The following is a 7639-nucleotide window of genomic DNA, read 5'->3' as shown; positions in this document are numbered from 1 at the left end:
ACAGCCTGAGCCTGCCTGGCATGGTCCTTTGAAACTCCAAAGTTCACCCCCAGTGAACCTTCTCCAACAAGACCACACCTCCTAATCCTTCCCAAAACAGTTCCACCAACCGCAAATGAAGCATTCAGACATATGAGCCTATGGAGGCCATTCTTATTCAAACCACCACATGGGCCATTGACTTATACACTCCACTGTTGATTATGTTTTTTCACTCAACATGGCATTATAAGCTGCTTTGCAGCTTGGGGGATCCCAGCACCTATCACAGTGATTTTTCATGAGGATGTTCAAGGATGTAAACAGGATATTTCAGTAGCTTGCCCCTGGTTAAGGGCCTTGACTCTCTTCTTTTCACCAGCCACCTCTATTAAGAAGAGCACCTATTCTATTAGAATTCTAAGGATCAAGATCTCCTTTAGACCTGGACAAGGGTATCATATCATAAGTATAATGTCATCCCTGGCCTAGCCACTTCAACTAGGAATAGGCCCTAGTGCAAAGTTAAAAATACCTAGCTATTAAATAATTGTGATAGCTTCCTATCGCTATAGTGAAATACTTGGAATAATTAGCTTTTGGAAAGAAAAGGTTTCTTTGGGAAGGCATCATCTATGAGTGATTGGTCTTATGGTTTTGTGCCTGCGGCAAGGCAGGGCACCGTGGAGTACACTGCAGAACAAAGCTGGTCACCTCATTTGTGTTCAGGAAGCAAAAGAGAATAGGGAAAAGGCTGGAGTCCCACAGTCACACTCAAGACCAGTCCCCCTATAACTTAAAGGCCTCCCACTCGGCCTCACTGCTTAAAAATGTCTACAATATTCTAAACATGTCACCCTGAGGTCCAAGCTCTTACCACAGGGGCCTTTTAGGGGGACATTCAGAATCCAAACTGCAACACTAAGAACTGAATTCTAGTCTATGATTTTATTAGTCTACAGCAACTTTATTAGGCAATTCCATTGGAGAAGGGATGACTGGCAGGCCAAATTCAGTGTCATGTCCCTGGATATAATACTACCATAACACTACATAACCCTCCCAAAATTTCTAATCAAAACAGGCAGTAAATTTGGTCTGAGTAAATCTGTTAATGTAAAAATGTTCCATACAAACTCAGCATCTGAGCACACAAAACTTTGCATACATTAGTGTCCCATACACCCTGTTCATTCTGCTCTGTCCTCTGGCTACGTACACCTCTCGAGTCTCCATCACTTTTTTGCAATGCTTTTCTCCCATGATGCTAGTCTGAGCTGAGCCTTCCACTCTGAATCCTGATGCTCCCTGGGCCATCTTCATTACTTACATAAAAAGATGTTAATTGCTAGGTTAACTACCCATTAGTGGATGTTAGCCCCACCTCCCTCCACCTGCTTCCTGCTCATTCTGCTCCTGAATTACATTTGTAACAGCAATTGTAAAAAAAAAAAATAGTGTTCCCTCAGTTACAATTTTTTGTGAATTTGTATTTCACAAAACCCAAACAAGCTTAATGTGCTTTTAAAGCTTGTAAGTGTGAGATTAGTCTTAAATTGTTAAGTTTTAAAACACCATCTAGGTAGGACTAATGTGCTGCATTTTCTAAAATGTGCAAAATCATGCAGGTTAAGTTGGAAGAAGCCAAAGTAAGCCACCCTGCTTTGGTATGGGGAAATCACACACACTGGATCAGCTTTTCAACATACATTTCCCCAAAATAAATGAGCAATTCTCCTGGAGAATTTGGGTAATTTTAGCAGCTGCCACATGACAAAATTTCTCAAGGACAGAATCACATAATCATGAATAAATATCCATTAGAAAAATGATGCATTTTGAATCTTTGAGGAAAAAACCAAACAAACTACAAAATACCAAGAATTTAGCAATACCTATTTCTTACTACTGGGATAGCTTCTCATTTGTTTTACCAAGAAAACAGCTTCAAGTCACTGAGATTGTGTTGGAATTAGCACAGTTCAAACTCTACAACCTGCCTTGCTGGTTATTAATATGGCTCTCCAGAGTCCTCACCAGGTCTTGAAAAGCAGTTTCCCAGTCTCAACAATTGTTCCTCACTGGCCGTCTTTCAGTCTGCCCCTTCCTTGGTGCCAAAAGTCCCCTGAGAAGGGAAAGTCTGAGATCTAGCTTTCAAAGCAAGCCTATTTACCGAGTTCCAGCAACTGCAAAGTCTTCAACCAAGACTCATTCTCCTGGGCTCTGCTTTCTGCCTTGAAGAATTTTGAATAGCCTCCATCAGTGGAGCCAGTTCAGCTTGCCTTGGAGTGAAACGTGACTACTTTCCAAAGTGATGCTTGGTCCATTCACATCCATTCCACACCCTCTGCAAATCTTGACATTAATGGGAATTGAGAAAGGGGCCACTTTAGCACAGGCACGATCCTACACTTCACTGTGGAAATACTCATCATTTTATTTGTTTGCTACGGCAGCTACAACAATATATGGTGTTGAGGGAAGACTGTATTTGTTAGTGAAGTGTCACTAGGACAGAATGCTGTAGGCAATCAGCTTACATCGGAGAAAAGGTTTCAGGGATTTCCATCCACGGTTTGTCTGGACCATCTCTTCGGAACCAGTGATGAACACTCTGATGAAAGCACACGGTAGAAGAGACTTCTCATCTCATGGTAGCTAGGAAGCAAAAAGAGAAAAGAGGTCAAGATCTCAGAATATCCCCTCAAGGACACAGCCCATCTCTCTCCACTAGGCTGTACTCCTTGAAGGCTCCACCACGTCTCAGTGGTGCCAATAGACTGAGGACCAAGCCTGCAGTACATGGGTCAGACGATGGTAGGAAGGCATGCAATTGAGTACCCTTCTACCAGAACCTCTGAGGGCTTCCCTGAGAACTGAAGGCATTTTCACATTCTCAGCAGCTTCACCATCACAGCCCCACAGTTTCCTCATTAGGTCCTTGGGGTCTCTTGCTATCAAGTCTGTTGTGTTTGAGGGAAGACTGTCAAGTGTAGGGAGGCCAGGAAGGGAACCTGGTGGCCAGAGCAGGAACAAAACAAGAACTCAGTTCTAGCAGGTGTCCACCAGTCTCCCTCTTATGCTCTGGGGACTTCCAGAAGCATTTCTCCTTGGGTGGAATGCTTGTCACACATTCACTCATTCAGCATCTCTGCATCATACATCCACTGTGTGTCAGGGTGTTGCTGATGCTGAGTCACGTCCATTAACAAAGATGGTTCCTTCCTACTGAGGCTTGCTGCCCTCTGCCTTGGGAGGGAAAGCAGAGGCCATGGGAGGTGTCCTTGACCAAGCAAGTAATAGGCTCTTTGAGATGCTGTTATGTTGCTCTGTAAAATAGCATCATAATTGCAAAATGTTCACAGGGTTAAGAAAGAAGTTAAGTGGATCATATGTGAAGACGCTTCACCCATACACACTCAAAGTAGCAGCTCACTTGTGTGCTGTTCTGGCAGGTGGTGTCTAGACAACTATAAAGCAATTAGATCTGTAGCAATAAAACCAACCACCAACACTTGTACAGTACTGAAGACGTGCCTCATACTTTTCTGGGTCGACTATACACATTGTCTGGTCATGAGTTCTTACAATCCTTACTTAAAACAAGAGGGACAAAACTGCCTGATGTAAGATGGGGAGGAAGGGGTTAAATAGTAGGAGGTAACCAAGGAGACTGCAGCTTTGTGTCTCCTGACACTCCAATGCTCTTTTGTGGTTAAACAACCTTGAAGCTGAACTAGGTTCTGTATCAGAGGCTGATGCCCAAGCACTTCCCAATTGCAACACAGAACATCTGCATCCTCAGAGAGCCTCTGGCTTCTTTATAATAACATTTACATTGTGGTTTTGAGCCCCTCCCTTGTGGGCTTTTCCAAAGGATCATGGGAAGAATTTCTCCAGTAGCCATATCCAGTCTATCCCTTACTTGAGAGGTGGTAGGGAAGGGAGGAGGCCACCTTACCCTATAAATACACCACTCACCTCATAAGTAATTCTAAGACTTCCTAAAAATCCACAATGCCCAGCCCAATGTGTTAAATGCTTCAGACCCTGCCTCCCACTCTCTTTGAGTGTCAGCTCTGTTTTGTCTTAGCTGAATCGCTGGACTGACTTCATTGTTGTGAGGACTGAGGTGAAGCCCTTACCTGCTAACAGAGGGACAGCAAGCTGTGTCAAGAATGGGGAACTGAAAGAAGGCAAGTGGGGGTGAATGCCCTCCCAGGCACACAGCTAGAAAGGTGGTTTAAGAGCATAGGAGGATGATCCTGAACACTAGACTTAAGAGTATTGTAACACAAATTTTAAAAGGTCTTACTAATTAAAAAAAAACAGAGCCAGATATTGGGGTGAAAACTGAGAGATCAGAGAAATAGGACAAGCCTCAGCCAATCTCACCTCACCAACTCCTTAGCCTCCAGAGAGCAAGCGTTCCTGTTTCCTCAGACTGAAAGCCTCTGAATCTTCACCCAGTAGGGTCTTAGCTGAACTGCTTAAAAGCTCTAGTTCCTGGTCCTCAGCCTCAAGAGAGGAAGTTCCTGTTTCCTCACGCCTTATATACCTTTCTGCTTCCTGCCATCACTTCCTGGGATTAAAGGCATGTGTCTTTCCCAAGCAAAGACATGAGATCTCAAGTTCTGGGATTAAAGGTGTGTGCCACCACTGTCTGGCTCTGTTTCCAGTGTGGAAACTCACAGAGATCCAGACGGATCTCTGCTTCCCAAGTGATAGGATTAAAGACGTGTGTCACCACTGTCTGGTCTCTATGTTTAATCTAGTGCCTGTTCTGTTCTCTGACCCCCAGATAAGTTTATTAGAGTGTATAATATATCAACTACAGAGTATGAACTTTTGGCCAGCTGGTGGTGGCATTCCAGCACTCAGAAGGCAGATCTCTGTGAGTTCGAGGCCATCCTGGTCTACAAAGAGAGTTCCAGGACAGCCAGGGCTGTTAATACAGAGAAAGCCTGTCTTGAAAACAAACAAACAAACAACAACAACAAGAACCCCTAAAACCAAGATCAAAGCAAAAAGTATGGACTTCTGGCTGGCATGTAGCTCAGTAGTAGAGTTGTAGGTTATCTAAGGGCCAGAAACTGAGTCTGTGCTAGGCTGTCATCATGATGTCAGTGCTACAGACATTTAAAATTGTAAGCACATATGAACACACACAGGGAGAACTGACACATTGCATAGGTTAACAGATAATATTTGTTTGTTGTCTTTTTCCCAATTTCTCTATATTGGAATTTTTTTCAAGTGGGCAGTGAACTTCATGTTCAGAAAAAGAGAAACACCACTTTTAGTTTTAGAAAAAGAAAAGTCTTTTCTTTTCCACAGAATCCCAAAGGGCAGCTTCTAATTAAGTCGCAGGTTAGTGTGCTGAGGGTGACTGTGGAAGGCCCCTGTAACCCGGGCAACCTGAAGGATCGAGCACTGTGTTCTCCAAGCCAGCCTAAGACACCCCTTGGACGCTACAATCAGCCTGAGGAGCTGGTTGGTCCCAAGGTAAATTGAGCCCTTTCCTCCTCTTTTGTCTGAGGCTTTAGGTGATACCGAGCTGGGCATGGCTTTCTTAAGAAGCATTTTACAATAAGCAGTGGTGACTGCATGTATCACATGAACCTTCTACCATGAGGTTTTTGTTCCTCTACACTGCCTCACTTCTCACTATCTGTTTTCTTCACCCTCCTGAATTTGACCATGTCCCCCACTTCTATCTGGGCTGTGACTCATCAGTCCCAGAGTGCCCGAGAATAGAAGGAGGGATCCATGGGCCTCCCAGGTGCCTGGGTGTGTGTGTTGGGTATAAAAGCTGGAAGGCATGCTGCATATAACTCAACAAATGCTGGCTATAGTCATGATGATTGTGATGAGGATGAAAGTGGCTGTAGAGGTACCCATCTTTTGACTACTACAACACAACTCAGGGAGCTACTTCATAAAGAAACAAAGTTTATTTGGGCTCAAAGCATTGGGGGTGTCAGGTCCTAGCATCGTGATACAAATTCTACTGAGGGTCTCCGAGTTTGCATCCTATCATGGAGGGAACATGTGTGCATCTATATATCTATGTGCTCTGTCTTAGTTACTTTTCAATTGCTGTGACAAAATACCACGACCAAGGTAACTTATAGAAGAAACAGTTTTGAGGGAGCTTACAGTTTTAGAAGGTGAGTCTATGATCATCACGGTAGGGAGCTCAGCAGCAGGCAGGCAGGCATGGCCTTGGAGCAGTAGTTGAGAACTTACAGCCTTACACAAGTAGGAGGCAGAGAGAGCTAATTGGGAATGGCAGTAGCATGGGCTTTTAAAACCTCAAAGCCCACGCCCAGTGACACACCTCCTCCAAAAAGTCCACACCTCCTAATCCTTCCCAAACAGTTCCAACAACTGATGACTGAGTATTCAAACATATGAACCTATGGAGGTCATTCTCATCAGAGCACCACATGGTCTTTCTCTTTTCCCTTAGAGAGCCACCCATGTTTAGCCATCAATGACCTAACCTACTTCCCAAAGACCATAACTCTGAACACAATAGTTGGATTAATTTCTCTTCTTTTAATATACTAACATAAAACTTTGAGTATTAAATTCCTACATGAGTCCCCAGAGAAAACCACAGGGGTAGCAATAATCAAGCAGCCTGTTGTCTCCTGACATTGGAGGAAAAACCCCTGATTGAGCCTTATGGAGCAAATTTGTGTGTGGATTCCAAAGGGACAGAGTTAGGTAGAGAATGAAGAGAGTCAGGAGTCAGAGAAGGAAGGCTGAGGAAGCTAGAAAGTGATTATATAATTTACAAACATACGGCGGGTGATGGTGGTGTACGCCTTTAATCCCAGCACTCGGGAGGCAGAGGCAGGCGGATCTTTGTGAGTTCGAGGCCACCCTGGTCTACAGAGCAAGATCCAGAAAAGGCACAAAGCTACACAGAGAAACCCTGTCTCGAAAAACCAAAAAAAAAAAAAAAAATTTACACACATACATACACACACACACACACACACACACACACACACACACACACACACACACAGTGAGGAAGGGAGGGAGGAAAAGAGATGGGGAGGGAGGAAGTTAGAGAGATTAGGGAAGAAGGGAGATAGAGAGATGAGGGAGGGAAGGGGGAGAGGAAGAGGGAGGGGGAGGGGGGAGAAGTTGAAGTCTGAGCTGACCCTCCATAGTCCACAGTCATGAGGCTGAATTGTGACTCTCTGCTGAATGCAGTGATGTTAAAGTACGTGGAGTCCCAGGTTTACAAAGAATGTTTGCTCAAGAGGCCACAAGAATTAAACATTGGCCCTGTCTGTGGGTCTCACCCGGATCAAGTGACCTCAGCGAGAAAGGACTTCAGGCATTCAGGGCTGCAGGGTGGGGCATGGAACCTCAGAACTGACTGCCTGGGCAGTTCTCTGGGTCTGCAGGGATTGCTAGGTCTTCCAAGACAGTCTGGGGAGCTCCTGATGCTCTACATGCTACCCTACCTCCACACACCTCCACCCACCCCACCCACTTACCCCACCCCCACATCAGCATCAGGGAACTCTCAGGCCTGCTTGTTACAGGTAGAGAACAGAAGTATCTGCAACAATATTTTTTTAGGTTGCTTTTTTTTGTCTTCTGGAAATAATATTTTAGACAAAATTTCTTATTATAA

Source organism: Peromyscus californicus, unplaced genomic scaffold, assembly GCF_007827085.1.
Source record: "Peromyscus californicus insignis strain IS unplaced genomic scaffold, ASM782708v3 Scaffold_13__1_contigs__length_99412109, whole genome shotgun sequence".
Classification (NCBI taxonomy): Eukaryota; Metazoa; Chordata; class Mammalia; order Rodentia; family Cricetidae; genus Peromyscus; species Peromyscus californicus.
The sequence above is the reverse complement of the archived record's forward strand: the minus strand, read 5'-3'. Positions refer to the sequence as shown.